At 38.8% G+C, this 19,752-nt stretch overlaps 1 long non-coding RNA gene across 1 annotated transcript in view; it reads right to left on the bottom strand.

Moving 5' to 3' along the window:
• Positions 1-348: 348 nt before the first annotated feature.
• The window catches only part of LOC132211001 (uncharacterized), a 135,403-nt gene continuing 115,999 nt past the window's right edge, over positions 349-19,752 (bottom strand). The window contains exon 3 of the long non-coding RNA XR_009447276.1: positions 349-590. This is a non-coding gene — a long non-coding RNA (uncharacterized LOC132211001). The remainder of the gene's footprint in view (positions 591-19,752) is intronic.

Raw genomic sequence — 19,752 nt, 5'->3', positions numbered from 1 at the left:
GGTGAACAACAAGAGCTCTTCCTTCACTGCACCCATTAAAATCTACACTTAGCTCTTTCTGAGAAATGATTTCACAAAGGCCAAATCAATTAATAGAAGCTGTTCAGTCTCCCACATGGAGTGAACCTGCGATTTAAGAATAGAAATCAAGTAAAGGAGGAATTCTTGAATTAATAAAGTTGACTTTATAATTAGAATGCCACCCTTATATTCCCCATAACTGTTTCCTATTTTCTCTGCTTACAGTCAATAACCAGTTACTTTGCTCAGCAGGCTGTAGGTCTCCGCATATCATTTATTGTATTTACTGTCCTGTGCAGATATGTGGCACACAACAATGACGATGAAGGAGACAGGTTCTATTTCTCTATGGTCACATGACTTGTTTTAGTAACTTGACTGAGACTTTGCAAAACCCATCACAAGGGATTAGAAGAGAGGTATGGTTCTGACATGTCTCTTTAAGGGGCATTGACTGTAGGCAGGTTCTTTGATGTCTGTTCTGATTTTCATGTACCCGGAGTGAACGCTGTTCCGTGGTGATTTTTGATAGGAGTTTTCAATTCGTCACATGAAGGCGAATTGCCCACCTGTAAAGGAAATAAATAACTTCTGAGAATACTGTGAAGTGCTGTAATACTACAGGAGTTCCAAGAATTGTCTTTCATTGTCATTTTCTGCTTACTGAGGTTATTTCTTTTTCAAATCTCCAGATCTTCTTTAGTTGATTGTATTAATATCAAACCTTGGGCTCTTTTATAGAACTTCCAGACTATGGTGCAACAACGGCAGCAAAAAAAAGGTCCCTGACATTGTTTCTGACTTATTTCACGTAAGATCTTATTTATGTTGTCTAATTTAAATACTGAGATGCCTTAAATATTTTGTGCCTGTGAGCCTCCACTGCTGGCTGTGTGGGTAAACAATGAGTCCTGCATCATACAAAAGGACAAAGATTCCGGGTGCTTCCAAGTTACAGGAAACTTGTAAAAACATGAATGCCAACATAAAGGCGAATTAGAAGATTACATCGGTATTCATTTCCAACCAAAGTACCACGTTAATTTGCTTTGGAACCAGCTTTGCCTGTACTTAGCTTTTATGCCTTAGGGTAAGTTTGAACCTTAAAGCTATCAATGTACAGAATGCTTACCTCAAATTGGCATGATCTCCACATGTTACATAAATATCTTTTTAAAGAAGAAACACATGGAATGAACGTGACGTATCAGCAGATAGGTGATACTTCTCGAGTATGGAAGTCTGATACTGAGTGCATCTTTATACATTATCCACCCAACATTAAACAACAATGATAGGGACAAGCAGTTAGTAATCAAAATGTGGCCTCTATTTTCATGTTACCAAACACTATGTCTCATAAATATTTCAGCAATGCCTTGTAATATTGATTCTCAGTTATGATGAATGATGTAAAATGGGCTGCCAGGAATTCAGTGGACCTTTTATGTGAAGAAAATCAATATCTTTGTTGGGTGTTCCCAAATCGGTATCGACAATTAAGTGAGAATGAGTGAAATGAGAGTGTGAGAGGCTGCGTTAAACAAGGGAGTTAACTTTGACATTTCCTTCAACATTAGTTACATGCATGTAATGATAGGCATTTTAATGAAAATACATCTGAGATTGAAATGAGGAATATTATGTTTCAAAGCCAAAAACCCAAGCAAAAACATATTCCCCGCTTCTCAACTTAATGCTGAACAGGTAAGTCGATAAATTTTTTGACTTGCAGCTCTCTTTTATCTCACTCACTTTGTTCTCTAGCTGCTTTGCCCCATGTGCAAGATCTAAAGCCTTGTTAAAAAGGAGCCAGTGAAATGCAGTCTGATTTTTCAAGATGCTGATTAAAAAGAGCCCCATCTCATTGGCGATGGAAAGAATCCACACTTGGCGATTTATTGATGGAGACACTGATATAAATTAAAACACCCGCCCACAAATGGAAATCCAGGTCAGCTTGTTTCAACCACTAATAGTTGAGTCAGACTCAAACTGTCTATTTGCAACTATAAACAATGTTTGAAGTGCCTCAGTATCTGCACTATACATCGGCACATTTGTAACAACCTTTTATTTACATGAGTGAAAATATTTCCAGTCTTTAATGTTGAACTTCAATAGTCAATGTGCTTCATTGGCACTCAGAATAACCCAAACATAGGGGCAAAGGTCCAGGTATAACTCTTCCTGAATGCTTCACAGACATTTGAACAGACCTGATTGTATTGCAGTGCATTGTTCATGACTCTCACTAACTCCTTTTTACTTCAAATCTCTTCCCTAGGTACTGACTCATGTTCCTTGTATTCCAAAAAATGCGAGGCACTAAAGCCATTTGAATCATTCCATCATCTAATCCTGGTTTCAGGGATCAATCAGATTACTTTGATCCAAATCACTCTCACCTATAGTTAAGCTCACAGTTTTACATTCACTGACTGCCCTTCCTCCTCACAGAACTGAGGGAGACTTCTCAAGGTGGGTAATCTCCGTCTGCTTTATATGCAGAAGAAAATACAATCCCTAATGTAATGTTCAGGTATTGAATGCTCAGACAGCAGAAATCTTGCCAACGCACTCTACATTAAAATATTAACTTCGGGGTCAGAGCCCACATGTCCTGGCCTGTTCACAACTCTTTTGTGAACATGTTCCTGTCAAGCAATATGAACACAGTTCTACCGAAATGGCACTCTTTTATTCTGAATATGATGTCAAAGTAAATGTTATCCAGTTATTACAAATGATGAGAAGTGTACGAAAATAGGTGGATTGCTAACTTTAGTGACTAGAATAATAGAGGACATTAGTGAAAATGAACCAGTATCTTACAAAATTAGGATTCAGAAGATTCATCCATCAACAATTTAATGACAATAGGAAGCAGATTCCCAACAACATAGACTGTCTATCAGTTCCCATTTGAAAAGTTGCTGTCTGAAGATTTTCACGCTGATCTTTAGGATAACTCAGTATGAAGCTCATCTTTGAGCTTCCTCACGCTTGATTCAGTTCATTGTTTTTGAAGTTTGTTGTGGCATCTTGAAATGCACTAATTGACTGCTACAATTCCTGCAATTCGCCAGTGAGTACACATTAGTAAAATGAAATACTCCATTGGCTGTGAAGTGCTTTGAGATGTCATGGAATTGTGAAAGAAGCAATATAAGTGCATGTCTGTCTTTTCTGCATACAAACAGTCACATTTCTGCAGAAACAATTCATCTTTTGAGATTGCTATCTGAATCAAGAATCTAAGCAAAAGAAGTGACTAGCCATGATGGTTCTCTCCTTAGCACAATCATGCTACTTCAAATTGGGTGGTTGATGGGAGATTGTTTTCCATTGTCCATTTCTAGAAATGTAGCATATAATATTAATTTCTAGGACAACAGACGTTTCAATTCTAAATGATTGTTTTACACCAGATGAAAGAACCTATTTGTTACACACACCCAATTTTTATTTGATGCTTCTGTTTCTTCTCTGAGGCTTGTTTGCATTTTCTTTGTGACAGGCAAAACCATTAACCCTTGTATCAGATCTCTTTAACTGGAAGTTCTTAAAACTCTCCGGCTTAATTATAACCACTTGCTCTTGGGACAGCTGATTTGATTTGATGTGATTTACCATATCCCCTGCACAGAGATACAGTGAAAAGTATTGTTTTGCATGCTATCTAAACAAATCACACCTTACGTAAATATATCAGGGTAATAGAACAGAATGCAGAATATAGTGTTATAGCTACAGAGAAGATGAGTTCATAAATCATTGAACAACTACAAGACAAGAAATTAATATTAGAACTTGCAGTTAGTTATTGCAAAGCAATCAAAACCAATCAAACTTTACCACTGATAAACAGCAGACACCCTGACTCCATGGAAAAACTGATCTGTTACTCATGATTTTCACAATCATTGAGGTTTCAAACATTTATGGTTGTGGAAACAAAGATTTCAGGCTAACAACCTGCTCCTTAGCCTCCCGTATACACCACAATCTCTCTGCAAGCCCTAAGTGAGTTTCTGTCACCTATAGAGAGCGCTGGAAGTGCCTTGGATTGTGAGCTGAAGTAAATCTTCTCATATGAGTGAGAGATCAGGGTGTATTTGTGGCAATTCTTATTCAAACACCAGTCACAAGCTCATTTTGCCACCTGTTTCACATTTTTTTGGGCAAAATGATGCTTCCAATGGGACTATATGTGCTGTGCTAACAGTACTAACTTAAGCTCAGATTACTCAGGGTTATCTCTTTCACTTCTGAGTCAGTGGATCATGGGCTGAAATCCCATTTAATACCGATAGTCCCTGTGCTTCAGTTGTATGATTCCAGAGGAGACACCCCCAATTCGTTACACTCCTGGATAAGGTCGGCTGGAATTAGATCCCTTTCTTTATTCAAACTCCTCCTCTTACCTCAGTTAGTCACAACAAGGTTAACTTAACATAAAGGATTCCTTCCCTCCTGGATACATTTTCTATTTCCAATGTCTTTATGTGTTATTAGGAGCTAACTTAACCAGACTCTCTTGGATTAAGGAAAGAGTGAGCTTATTAGTTATTAAAATGTGAGGAGTAATAATAAAGCACAACACATATGCTCACAGATCAGAAAGAGAAGGGAGGAAATACTTAATGATTAGAACTATGGACATACCAATCAGACTTGGTTCGTTTAAGGGGACTAAATTGTGAGACTTTATGACTGGTAACTTAAGCGATTCCAGTAGCATTGATCTCTGCAGTTAAGCAATTTGTCTGGCAATTCTTAGTTCTGTGAGGTAGCCAAAGGGAGTTACCCTGCTTTCTTGTCAATAGCAGGTTTGCAAGTTTTGCAATTTGCTTCTAGCAATCAATCAGAGCAAGCGATTTTTTTCTATTACCTGCATGAGCAGGGGTGCATAGTAGATGTTCCTCTGCTGTGATCTATGCAGCACATACCAGCCCCAACACTAGACCGTCAGGTTGTGGTTTGTTTTATTTAACCCTTCTGCTGTGTAGTCCTGAGAAGGGAAAACACAAACGTATTGTTACCCAGAACATTCTTTTACCTCACATCATGTCCACAGTCTCAGATGCAACTCATAGGAGATAGTTTCTATTGAGGAGGTAATCATCTCCCATAATTTCTGCATCCACAGAAGATTACAATTCAGTTTTTGCAGTGTATCACCTTCATTTGAAGTATCTCTATTTGAAGGTTCTTGGCACTCTCCAGGTGCATCATTTCCTGGATTCTTTTGGGACTAGGCATAATCTGCTCAGCAATCTTCCAGATAGTCACTATATTGAATTTTCAAAATTTACATTCCCACCATCTTTGGCTTGTATTATCCTTTTTATTTAGTTTTTTTTAACCAAAACATCTGTCTTACCTAAAAGTTCATAAGTCCATTAGTAATTTGGGATTGTGATCCATTGCGATGACACATTCTAGAAACTGGAGGAGACATTTAGGGTGACACTTCATGAAGAGAGTAATGCTGCACTATCAGAGATGTCATCCTTTAGATATTAAACAGATGCTTGTCTCCCCTCACAAATGAAAATTTCAATGGGTGCTCTTGAATGAAGAGCAAGTTTGTTTTCAGATCACAATTATCCCTCAACCAATATCACACACATAGATGATCTGGTCATTTATCTCACCAATGTTTGCTCTGTGCAAATTGGCTGATATGTTTCATAAGAACATATTAGGAGCAGGAGTCAAACAAACAGCCCTTCAACCCTCTTTCACCATTCAATATGACCACAAATGCTTCCCCACTATATCCCCATTGATTCTGTTATTATCAAAAATTTATTAATACTTGTCTTGAATGTAATCAATGACTGAAAATCCACGGCTGTCTGGCATAAAGAATCCACTTTTGTGTGTAAAAAGTTATCTTGTTCTTAGCCCAATATAGCTGACCACTTATCTGATGTCTCGTAGTTCCAGTCTGTCTTACCAAACAAAGCAGCCTCCCCATATCTATCTTGCCAAGTCTGTGAATAATGTCCTTAAGTTGCCTCGCATCATTCTGAACTCTAGAGACCATTGACCCATTATAGACAATCTCTCTCCAAGGACAAACTTCACATCTAAGCCTTTGTGTCATGTCTCTAAAGCAAGTATATCCTTGCTAAGGTAAGGAAACCAAACTTTACACTGTATTGCAGGTGTGATCTCACCAAAGCCCTATGAAATTGAAGTAAAATATGTTTGTTCTTATAATCAAAGCCCCTTGCAAAATATTACTGTACCTTTTGCCTGAGTAAATAATTTCTGTACTAACTTTAACTTTCTGTGATTCATATACAAGGACACCCAAGTTTTTTTGTGTACCAGTATTTATTAGTCTCTCACTTTCTAGAAAATATTTTGCTTTCATATTTTTTCCACTAAAGTGCCCTCATTGTTATCTGTCCATCTCCATTTGCAACCTCTCTGTGCCTTCCTTGCTGCTTACTTTTCTATTTCTTTGCTTAATGGGCAAACATGATTAAGATCCACCAAGGCCCATCATCAAAGTAATTGATACAGATTATTTATATAATTCCACAGGGTTTGAACAGCACTGGTATGCCAGCTTTTATTGTCCACCCCTAATTGTCCTTGAGGGGTTATGGAAAGGCATCTTTTTGAACCTTTGCAATCCATGTGGTGCAGTGACATTCACAATGCTGTTAGGAAAAGATTTCCGCAATTATGATCCAGTGACAGTGAAGGAAGAGCACCAAAGTTCCAAGTCAGTATGGCATGTGGATTGGAGGAGAATTTGCAGGTAAAGTTGCGGGTTTAGAAAGCACTGTCAAAGGATCCTTTGTGAGTTCCTGCAGTGTATCTTGTAGACAGTGCACACTGCTGTTGTGAGAATCAGGGGTGGAGTTCAGGCTTAAGAACTGATCCTTGCATGAATCTATTACTTACAAAAACCCTGCATCCTGAAAATGATCAAGATGTCCTACACTTTGTTAATCGTTCCTCAACCCATGACATTACAACAGTAGCTATATTTCAAAAATACTATAATACCACTTAAAGATGTGTGACATGCTTTACCAATGTAAATCATTTTTGTTTTTAAAATATGTTATATGCACTGCTTGTTTTGTTTAAGGTTCATATGCTACAAAGTTGGCTAATTAAAGATAGTTATAGAACAGTCTAACAAATATCTGAAGTTTGATTTACAGTGTACTTTTAATAAAAGAAATCGTACAACTGTGAAATGATCAAATTAAATTTAATTCAGTCCTATTCACATCTGTATTTAAAGTTTTGGAGCCTTTTTCATCTAGCTCTGCCTAGCAGTAAGGAGGGGGAATGGGATTAGTTATGTTCAACGAAGGGCCAACTGAGAGATTGCTGCAAATTTCCCCCACTTATTACATTCTTAATTGGCACTGCTACTGAAGCATTGCCAACAGATATGGGCTCAAAGACTGGATCAAACAGGTACATTTTGGTAACAGCATGCCCTTATTTTGTATTGGAGCTGTTAGTCACTGTGATACTATTAGCAAAATAACATGGGCCCTTAGCTGACAAAGGGATACACCCAGAACACTTATAATTTCATTTTTTTGCAAATGCTGACTGATCTCTGCATTTGCAATACATTCTGTTTTTCATTTGCAAATTTATGGTTTTTCACCATATGGGCTTTTATTTTGGTTCTGCCAGTTCTAAAAGCACTGATGTTTTCCGTTTAAAATTCCAGCAGCTGATGACAACATGTGACCTCAAATGCTGACTTAATGCTGTAACTGGATGCAAAGCAAATCCATTGCTTTACTGTGAAATTAGACTAAAGGTAATACAGCAGTTTAATAAGTTTAAAATGTATCAGGAGACACTTTCCAAAGAATGTTATCCAAAGGATCTTAAGTCCTATGTACTGAAAATGTGACAGAAAGCTGAGTAGAACTGCCTACAGGTAAGGTTGCCACACCTATTACATGAACAGTACAACATTCTTCTTGACAATCTTCAGCTGATAAACACCCACCCTCAGCTTTACCTAGTGCTACTGCACTAGCACAAAGCTGGCTGCTGTCTTAATGTTGTCTTTTTCCGTGCTTTCTTTCTTCCTGGCCCTGCAGCTAATGCTTGCGATGTGATAAACTGCATTGCTCTCATTAATGGTGGCTTCTATATTTTCCATAATACAGTCATTGTCCTTGCTTTAAAAATTGGGCAGATACTCAATAACCTGACGCACTTTTTTCACTTTCAGGGGTTTAAATGACAGCTAAAGCATTTCTTAAAAGTCCTCTATTGTTTATGGTATTTAGTGATAATACTTTGTAAATTAAGCAGCTTATAGAAAAACAAAGTGATTTACCTGTACCAAGTAAGTACGGTTGCCAATTTTTCACTGCAACGCATTTATTCAGTTGAAAAATTTATGACATTCTTTTATATTTAAATGAAATCAAAATTAGAGGCATTTTTGTCAATGTTCCTCTCTGCAGGAGGTCCTGATTTTGATTGGGAGTGTTCCGTTGATACTGCCAACACTGCGGCACCTTGTTTCATTTTATCATTCTTTGTGCATAAGCCTACACAGAGTGAATGCCAACTCTTGTAAGTCTACCTCTCTGATGAAGGGTCTAGGCCCGAAACGTCAGCTTTTGTGCTCCTGAGATGCTGCTGGGCCTGCTGTGTTCATCCAGCCTCACATTTTATTATCTTGTAAGTCTACCTTGTCTTTGCAGTAGCAAACTTTAAGGATAAACTTTGAAGAAAGATTGGGACATAATGTTAAGGGCTTGGACGGGAAGGAATTTTTGAGGTCGTACAAGAAAACTTTCTTATTCAATATGTATGTGTACCTACTAGAGAAGGAGCAATACATGACCTTCTGTTGAGACATCAGGCTTGAACGAATCAAAATGTTAAATTGGAGTAAGGCAAATTTTGACTGTATTGGAGATGAATTTTCAACAGCTATTGGGGGAAACTAAGAACCGGTAACGGGATGTTTGGGAAGTGGGAGGCCTTTAAATATGAGACAATGAGAGTTCAGATTCATTATGTTCCTGTCAGTTTGAAGGGCCATGCTGGTAGGTGTAGGGAATACTAGATAACTTGAAAAGTTGAGGCTCTGGTCAAGAAAAAGGAGGAGGCATATCTCAGCATAGACAGCTGGGATCAAGTCAATCCCTAGAGGAGTGTAAAGGCAGTAGGAGTATATTTAAAAGGGCAGAAAAGAGACATGAGATGGCTTTGGTAAACTGAGTTATGGAGAATCCAAAGAGATTCTGTAAGTACATTGAAGGCAAAACAGTAACTGGGGAGAGAAAGATCAACATGTCGGTCTCTGAGTGGAACCACAGGAGATGGATGAGATACTAAATGAATATTTCATGTCAGTATTTACTGTTGGAAAAGTCATGGAAGCTAGAGAACTTGGGGAAATAAATAGTGATGTCTTGAAAAGAATTCACATTAAAGAAGAGGTGGTGCTGGAGGTTTTAAAATGCATAAAGGTTGATAAATCCCCATGACTTGATCAGGTGTTCCCAAAAAAAAATGTGGGAAGCTGGGGAAGGGACTGCTGGGCCCCTTGCTGAGATATTTATATCATCAACAGCTGTGGATGAGGAACCAAAAGAATGGAGATTGGCTAATGTGGTGCCATTATTTCATAAAGGCTTTAAGGAAAATCCAATGAACTATGATCCGGTGAGCTTTAGTGGTGGGTAAGTTATTGGAGGGGATTCTAAGAGATGGATTTATTTGCGTTTGGAAAGGCTAAGACTGATTGGGGATAGTCAATATGGCTTTATGTGTGGGAATTGTGTCTCACTGACTGGATTGAGATTTTTGAAGGTGTGACAGAGACGATTGATGAAGCCAGAGTGATAAATATTGTCAACATGGACTTCAGCAAAGAATTTGACAAAGTTCCTCATTAGTTAGTAAGGATAGATCACATGGGATCTGGGGGAGTTAGCCAGTTGAATACAAAATTGACATGCAGTTAGGAGATAGAGGTTGGTGGTGGACGTTTGCCTTTTGGACTGGAGGTCTGTGACTACTGGTGTATCACAGAGCTCAGTACTGGGTCCCCTTCTTTTCATTACTTATATAAAAGATTTGGATGTGAATGTAGGACGTATGGTTAGTAAGTTTGTAGATGACACCAAATTAGGTAGTGTAGTGGATTGTGAAGAAGATTATATCAGAGTACAATGGGATCTTGATCAGATGGGTCAATGGGCTGAGGCATGGCAAATGGAGTTTAATTCAGATAAATGTAGGTTGGTTCATTTTGGTAAGCTAAATCAGGGCAGAACTTACATAATTAATGGTAGTGGCCTGGGGTGTGTCACCAAACAAAGAGGCCTAGAGGTACAGGTGCACAATTCCTTGAAAGTGGATTCACAGGTAGTCAGGATGGTGAAGGCATTTAGCACGCTTGCCTCCGTTGGTCAAGGCATTGCTTATAGGCGTTGGGATGTCATGTTGTGGCTGCACAGGACATTAGTGAGGCCATTGTTAGAATACTTGTGTACAATTCTGATCACCCTTCTATAGGAAAAATGTTGTTAAACTTGTACAGAAAAGATTTACAAGGATGTTGCTGGGACTGGAGAGTTTTGAGTTATAGGGAGATGCTGAATAGGCTGGGATTTTTTTTCCCTGGAGCATCTGAGGCTGGCAGATGACCTTATAAATACTTATAAAACCATGAGAGACATAGATAGAGTGAACAGCTAAGGCCTTTTCCCTTGGATTGGGAGCCTAATACTGGAAGGCATAGGTTTAAGGTGAGAGGAGAAAGATACAGAAAGGACCTGAGGGGTAACACTTTCATGCAGTGGGTGGTACATGTATGGAGCAAGCTGTCAGAGGAACTGGTGAAAATGGCTACAATTCCAACATTTAAAAGGCATCTGGATGACTAAATGAATCTGAAGAGTTTAGAGGAAAATTGGCCAAATTCTGGTAAATAACATTAGGTCAGATTGGGATGTTTAATCAACATGGACAAGTTGGAAGAAAGAGTCTGTATCTATGCTGAATGATTTGATGACTCCATGTGTTGTGTGTATGCAATGTTACGATTCTGCCTGCCAGTTGTTTGCTGTCATATCTAATTTATATTTGTGTATGTTTTACTGTTTTAAATAAACTAATGCACAGAGTTACTCAATCCCCAGTGAGTGATTGATTATTTGAGCAGCATGGGAAATATAAGGCTGATGAGACCTGTTGTGGTTGAACCATGTGAGTTGAACTACAGGTGAAACACACGGTCAGCAGTCTTGGGTTGTGCTAAAGTGCATGAGGCAAATCTCAATGGCTTTGTTTATTACAGTGTCAGAGCATGTTGAAAACACAGCTTGCTGGACTGCAAAAAAGTCTCTATTAAAAAAGGCAAGATATCAAGGTTTATGCTGGATTGATAGAAAGCAAGCAAAGATTGAAGACATATTACCAAATGCTGAAAGAGTTCCATAGTTTAATTTGGGATGCAACAAACCTCTTAACAGAATTTAATAAGTTTAAACAGCTTAGAGGTCCAGTTTCTAGATTTGGGTCTGTCCAATGCAGAATATTAAGCAAATCAGATTTCCTTAGTGTTGTGAAGTTGGGCAGAGTACTTGTGGATTGGGAGGCAGGAAGTTAGAACTTGGTGTTTATAAAATGCTAGGGGGGAAAGCATTGCACGTTTCCTTTAAAAGATGAAGTGCTTTTTCTACGCTTAGAAATTTTTAAAAAATGTCTGCATGTAGGTTGAAAGTCTGCAGGTACAGAGAACACCCAAATTGAAATATTTGTATCAAAAGGCCATACGGTTAGCAGGCCAAGCAGCGTATCGATACTAAGGCGACAAGTTTTGAATTTAGCCAATCAATTTGAACCAGGCAAGTACATTCCAAAAACCAATTAAATTTAAATCTGATGGTTTTGACAACAAGGGACCAATCCTATTGTAAGAAACTGATGTGCCATCAAGGGTATAAAAGAAGGGGCAGCTGGGCAAAGATGGGAAAACTAACTACCATCTGCCGGAGTTAACAGCTCTCAGCTATCAAGACAGAATCACTAGTTTCTATAAGTATTAGAGAAAACACCACCGAAGAAAAATCCAAGGTACCAATGGCACAATTAGATAATATTTCTGACAGAAGAATCAATGGAGGGAGCAGAACATTTAACAGAAAAGGCACATAGCATTCTGGAAGACATGTAATCTTGCTGTAATTTTGAGAGACTAAATTCTATTTTTACATTTTATTTTATAGAAGTGGGACTTATATTTATTGGAACAGCATACTACTAAAATCTTGTTATCCTCAGGAATAGTTAGCAGTAAGAAGGGATTTATTCAGTTTATTAATAATTTAGTTAATTTGTTCACAGTTAGAATTAGATAAATAAATCATTACTTGTTTGAAAGACAAGTGTCAGGGTTTGTTTTAGTTAACCACTGGATGTTGTTGGAAGGCAGGTGACAACACTTTTCACACTCCTTTTTCAGATTATAGAACAAGGGACTCTTTGGGTGTTTCAGTTTTAGTTTTCAGGGAGGAGGGGGTCAATCTCTGCTTTGTAACATGAGAAATTGGAAATAAAGTTTTAAGCCAATATAACCTGTCAGGATTAACAGCCAAAAAGCTGAAAGCTCCTCAAAAATTATAGCCCACACTATTTCAGAGTCAAACTAAACTTCCACAATCATTGGCCAGAATTCATGTCTTTCAGAGAGAAATGAAGAGAATCCGTAGTCAACTTTGTGAGAAGATGCTGAGAAAAAAGCTCGTTAAAGGATTTTTCAGATGGGGAACTAGCAAATAGAATTTTGTGTTGGTATTCTCATCTATTCCCAGAAGCTTTCTAGAAAGATTTGCTACACAACCCAAAGACTTAATGCATCAAGGAGTTGCTGAAAGATGTGAGTATGATGCAATTCTTTCTGATCAATGAAGCTTATAGATTCAAAGTATAAACATAATTATTGACATAATCACTAGAACACCCAAATGAGCAAAACATGTGAAAGCAACATCCTTCTGCATGCATCAATGAATCACTCAGTTTTCAATCAGTTTTTGCAAGGTGTATGTCAGAAAAGGCGATTGGCTGTGACAGTGCTCCAATGTAAAGGCTTATGAAGAACCATGAATTGACTCAAACTGACCGCACACGAGGAATACCTTCAAAATCCATAAACACTAACCTGCCAGAGCGTTTACATGAAGTGATCAACAAACCAGAATCTAACAAAGTACATGATGAGACTAAGAATGATGAATTTATGCTTCACACTGTTAATTGCATATAAAAGATCAATCACATCGAGCCATCTAAAGTGTTTGTAAAAATTCAAATTATCCGTCATCAGAAAACTAGTGACGATTTATTATTGGTTAAGGTTGAGACAGGGGTAAATATTACCCCTGTGATTATAAAAAAGACATGGGAAGCCATGATAGAATATTTACAAAGGTAAGTCTTTCAGCAGATAATGGTTCACCAATTTTCAACAAACAGAAAAAATAGCCCAAAGCTGATTTTTATTTTTGAATTCTTTTCCAAGTTCACTGCTATAGGTTGTAGCCACACAAACACTACCAAAAAGTGTGAGACCCACTACAGTTCAGCAATTAGACCTCCTACCTTCTGACCAGAATGACTCTCATTCTAGACTGGAAGTTCACAAAGGTCTTTAGTTTAAATTGGGACACAGCTGACCTCCTAGCAGAATTTAGTGTGTTTAAACAGCTAATGGAGCTACGGTTTCTAGATTTGGGTCTGTCCAAGAGGGATAAACATAGTCAAGTGTGATGGATGCTGCCCACTCAGTCACAGGCATTAAACGGCATTAGGTTTATGGTGTGTGTTGCATATACAGAATCCTGAATCTCAAAGTATTTACATTTTCAGAGTACTGTATGCAATGATAATTGTGGAGAATTTACATCTCTACATACCTACTGCAGTTAGAAAAATCAGTGAATCCAGCATAGGTTCAAATTCAACCATGGTAGTTGCTGAAATTTGAATTCAATAAAAATTGGAATTAAAGACAAGTCCAATAGTGACTGTAACCACTGTCAATTATCATAAAAGTAAAGCGCCAAAGAAGCTGGAAATCTGAAATAAAAACAGAAAGCACTGGAGTAACTTTTGAATGGACTTCTTAAATGTTAATGTTGATCTCTCTCTGCACCTTCACGGCTGCTTTAACACTGTATCCTGCACTCTGGTCTGTTACCCTAATGCACTTGTACAGAATGATCTGCCTGTAAAGCATTCAAGGCAACACATTTTGCTGTATCTCAGTGCACATCACAATAATAATTCATATTAAATCAAACCAAATCAAATCAAAACTCAGCAGATCTGGCAGCATCATGGAGAGAGAAGCAGAGGTGATGTTTCAAGACCAATATAACTCTTCATCTGAAGAACACTGTTGAGTTTCTCCAGCTCCTTTTGTGTTACAGCAACCAAGAAGGTGCAGAGAGATCAACGTTAACATCTAAGAAGCCCATTCAAAAGTTGCTCCAGTACTTTCTGTTTTTATTTTAGATTTCCAGCATCTTTGGCGCTTTACTTTTATGACAACTGACAGTGGTTATAGTTACTGTGAGACTTGCCTTTAATTCCAGTTTTTATTGAATTCAAAGTTCAGCAACTACCATGGTTGAATTTGAACCTATGTCCCTAGAACATTAGCCTTGGGTACTGGATTGCCAGCAGTGACAGTACCTCCTCCAGAACATGGAACCAGCAAGTGGGCAAGTCTCTGTCTGAACTGATTGTGTATTCACTGGAGGACAGCTCAATGTATTGATCTTATTGAGATCTTCCTGAAAAGTATCTCATGGCCCAAAGCATGCTAGGATCCAGTGTGACAAACTAAACTAAAATTGTATTAACTACAATGAGAAAATACATCATATTTCTACAAAGAGGGAAGAGAAAGTGGACTTCCATGAACACTGGTTGTTAAAGGCAGGAATCAATGAATCAAGAGTTTGTTGTGGCTGTTCTTTAAGTACATTAAAGATTCTTTCAGGTTGTTAAGGGTTGGCATTTGGTTTTGGCCAATGTACTCATTAAGTAGGAATTTACATGTCTTGCCTCGTCCGCCCATGACAGCTTTCATTGTTGATTCCGTGATATGTGATCATTACAAGATTTACCTACTCAACAGTACATTCTCTTATCAATGTGGACGTCAAACTGTACCTTGCAGGGGAGCTTTACTGCAGGAATAAATCGGGAGACACTGTCAGATAAGCCATCATTAAAATGTCCAAGATAGTGAGCATCAGATTTTTATCAGTAGTTTACAGCACATTTCCAACTATTAGACTCCAGGGATTCATGGAATAAATCTGTTTATGAAATACTTTTACAAGTTCTAATCAAGCAGCATGCAAAATTTTGTGTCACGATGAATAATTGATGGTCTTGATAGCAGGACTCCAGCCTAAGTTGTTCAACAGGAGCCGTTGGAGGTGCCGGTGGTGTACAGGGTGGACAAAGTCAGAAATCACACAGCACCAGGTTATAGTCCCACAGGTTTCTTTGGAAACACAAGTTCTTGGAGCATATGCCCTTCATCAGCTTGTGTTTTTAAATAGACCCATTGGACTATAACCTGGTATCGTGTGATTTCTGACCTAATAGAAGGCAACGGAGGGTTTCATGTATCACTGTGTTGCAGAGAAAAGTAGCTGTAAATAACAAATGTCTTTAAGATGGATTGGCTGCACCAATGTCCAAACTGTTAACAAAGCTGTAAGGCACCATTGTTTGCGTGCTAACTGTTTTAATATGTACATAGCAGCGGACTGCATGGCCATTTCTGCAATAAAATAGATCAACTCAGGCTTCTAACTGGAAAAAATGTTACAGGCAAGCTTTGTTATTTACAAGATCGATCATACAGCTATCTGTGAATAAATAAAGCAAAGTGGAGAATACTGAAAGAGGGCTAGACCTGGACCTAGATGGGTGATGGGTTTCACAGAGTGATTGTAAACAAGCTAGAACGGATACATGAGGAGGATGCATGGTAGGCAATAGGTCTACTGATTGGAGCAGCGGGGCAGGGCAAGAATAAATGTAACAGACCAGTTTGTAATTAATAACAACACCCTTCGAATCCCCTTTAAAGTACTATAGCTTTTGTAATGGGGTAAATGATGTGAATGAAAATAGAATTGAATTTATTGGGCTCTCTCAATCACTTTGTGAGATTAGACAGTGACTAATCCCAGCCACATAGGCCAGGAGAGTCTCAGCTTTGAGCACTGCTCTCTGCTAGATTGCTAATCTCAGCCACCTCAGTGAGATGTTGCCTCAATTACCTCATGTCCTTGAGTTGCAGAGGACAACATGTGCCATGGTCTCTCAGCTGGTACCTTCTAGGGTCTCCTTTGGTGATTCACTGTTATAAATACTGAATGAAGACAATGTAAGAGTCTAACTTGGCTTATATATAAATAGTAAAGTCTTTGGGAAAGTGGAAATTAGAATCATACAACAGGGAAGCAGGTCATTCAACCCATCAAGTCAACACTGCTCCTCTGAAGACCACCCCACCCGGACTTAAAACTTTGCATTTCCCATGGCCAATCCACCCAACCTGCACATGTTTGTGACTGCAGAAGAAGACCAGAGCATCTGAGAGGAAACCCACACCAGACAGACAGAGACACACACACACAGACACACGCACATGCAGACACACACAGACAGACAGACAGACACACACACACACACACACCTGAGGGTGGAATCAAACCCAGGTCACTGGCACTGTGAGGCAGAGGTGCTAATAACTGAGCCACTGTGCTGCCCCATACTGGCTTAATACACAGGTACTCTGTGGAATCACACATCAATAATTGGATAATGCATTCAGGAAAAGGAGGAAGGAAGAAAAGGTGGCTGCAATCATCGTTGCAAAGCTGGATTTGGTATTGCTCAGAAACAATTTTTTTCCTTTATTCATTAACAGCATTAGGGCATCGCTGGCTAAGCAGCATTTATTGCCCATACCTAATTGCTCAGAGGGCAATTCTGAGTCAACCACATTGCTGTGGGTCTGGAGTTTCATGTAGGCCAGACTAGGTAAAGGTGGCAGTTTTCTTCCCTAAAGGAGATTAGTGAACCATCTGGGTTTTTCCCCACAATCACCAATGGATTGTAGAAGTACAAAGGGATCTGGGAGTGTTGGTCCAGGATTCTCTAAAGGTTAACTTGCAGGTAGAGTCCGTAATTAAGAAAGCGAATGTAATGTTGTCGTTTATCTCAAGAGGGTTGGAATATAAAAGCAGCGATGTGCTTCTGAGGCTTTATAAAGCTCTAGTTAGGCCCCATTTAGAATACTGTGTCCAATTTTGGGCCCCTCACCTCAGGAAGGACATACTAGCCCTGGAGCGTGTCCAGCAGAGATTCACACGGATGATCCCTGGAATGGTAGGTTTAACGTATGATGAACGGCTAAGGATCCTGGGATTGTACTCATTAGAGTTTAGAAGGCTGAGGGGAGATCTAATAGAAACTTACAAGATAATGTATGGTTTAGAAGGGGGTGGATGCTAGGAAGTTGTTTCCGTTAGGCGGGGAGACTAGGACCCGTGGGCACAGCCTTAAAATTAGAGGGGGAAAATTTAAGACTGAAATGAGATGACATTTCTTCAGCCAGGAAGTGGTGGGCTTGTGGAATTCATTGCCATGGAGTGCCGTGGAGGCCGGGACATTGGATGCCTTCAAGGCAGAGATCAACAAATTCTTGATCTCACAAGGAATCAAGGGCTACGGGGAGAGTGCAGGGAAGTGGAGTTGAAATGCCCATCAGCCATGATTTAAATGGCGGAGTGGACTTGATGGGCTGAATGGCCTTACTTCCACTCCTATGTCTTATGGTCTTATGGATTCATGTTCATCATTAGATTCTTAATTCCAGGTATTTTATTGAATTTAAATTCCACCATTTGCGGTGGCAGGATTTACACCCTGGTCCCCAGAACATTATCTGGATCTCTGGATTAACAGTCCAGTAATTATATCACTCGGCCATTGCCTCTCCAATGAAATGCTACAACTCTGCTTGTATGGACAGTACAATTTCCCACAGAGACCCTGATGACCAAGCCTCGGTTTGCAGAGGATCACCAAGGAAAGCTATTTGGTATTCTATAGAGAGACGAGGAATGAAGTAATACTCACAATTCTCACATCCCTCTCCAACAGCCTTTTAAAATAAAAGCATTGGCTTAGACATCGGAGCTGATTGTCAACATACAATTCACTGAGTTGGTACAGAGTTGTGATCAGTGATACTGTCCATAACTCTGGCCCAGAAATATGGGTTTAAGACCCACCTTTCCGGCGATCCTGAGAACAGATCGCAAGGAAGGCTCAATCCATTATGATGATTATTTCAGATTGTTCAGCCTCCAACATAAGCAATGCCAAGAGGTGGCCTACTAGTTATCAGCTGCTTTGTATCTTACCCAACTTGCTTCCTTTTCGTAATGAAGTAAACAGTGCATTATTATGATGATGGAGAAATCTCTCATTCTTTGTAAATTTTAAATGTTCATTAAATTTTAAAAAACAACTTGTCAAAAGAATTTTTCACAACAATGTAATGTAAAGTTATTCTAATGTGATATTAGACATTGTTACAAAGATTGTGTTCTCAATATTGCGAGGCTGATGATGTTTGGTATCATCAATGATGACTTCTTAACAATCGTAAATGATGTGAAGCAAAAATTCCATTGATGGCCATATGATTGCAGCTGGCATTCTAGATGCACTAATCAGTCTGGTAATGTTTCAAATAGTTGCTGTAAGTGACCTTATCACCAGTTGAAATGCAAGTGGATCAGCGCATCAAAAAGCTCAATTTCATTGAAATAATTCAAATATGTATTGAATGCAGCAAACACTTTACCAGGAGATGTGATGATTGGGTTATGTCATAAGCTAAACAACAGACTTGGTTTGCAAAGCATCAACATTTATATATCACCATTAAAGTAGTCAAATATCCCAAGATATTTCTCAGGAGCATTATCCAACAAAATATAACAAAATAAGACAATGCCCAAAAGCTTGGTCAAAGAGAAGGCTTTAAAGAGCATCTTAAACGATAAGAAGCAGCAACATTCATGGAGAGACTCTGGTGTAGGGCCCAGCAACTAAAGGAATGATGGAGCAGTTAATGTCATCATCTCATAAGGTCAGGCAGGAATGGCTGAGGCCAAACGGAACAAGGGAACACGTAATTATAATGTGCTAATCAAAGAATAATTGGGGGAATATGGCATTTATAAGGATGAAGAAAAGGTAATTGGTGTGTTGGATTTTCTGTCGTGTGTTAGATTCTGTCTGACCAGCATTTAGCCTTTAATGCTTAACAATTAAAAATGAGCACAAGCACAGGCCAGCATTGGAGGAACACAGATATCTGAAAGAGTTAAAGGGCAATAAAGAGCTGCTGAAAAAGTGAGGGCATGGCCCTGGAAGGACTTTAAAACCAGGTTCAAAGCCTTAAAATCGAGGCATTGTTCAGCCACAGTGTTTGTCAAGGAGCACCAAGAATATGTTACACTGTTATCATTTTTATTTTGAATCTTGTTCATAAGATCAGTTTGCTGAATCTGTGTGTATGGCATTTTTACCTGTATTACCAGCTATTATCTGTGCTGCATGAGTGCTGTAGACTCATGTTGAATGATATAAATT

This window comes from Stegostoma tigrinum, chromosome 26 (assembly GCF_030684315.1).
Source record: "Stegostoma tigrinum isolate sSteTig4 chromosome 26, sSteTig4.hap1, whole genome shotgun sequence".
Taxonomy (NCBI): domain Eukaryota; kingdom Metazoa; phylum Chordata; class Chondrichthyes; order Orectolobiformes; family Stegostomatidae; genus Stegostoma; species Stegostoma tigrinum.
The sequence above is the reverse complement of the archived record's forward strand: the minus strand, read 5'-3'. Positions and strand labels throughout refer to the sequence as shown.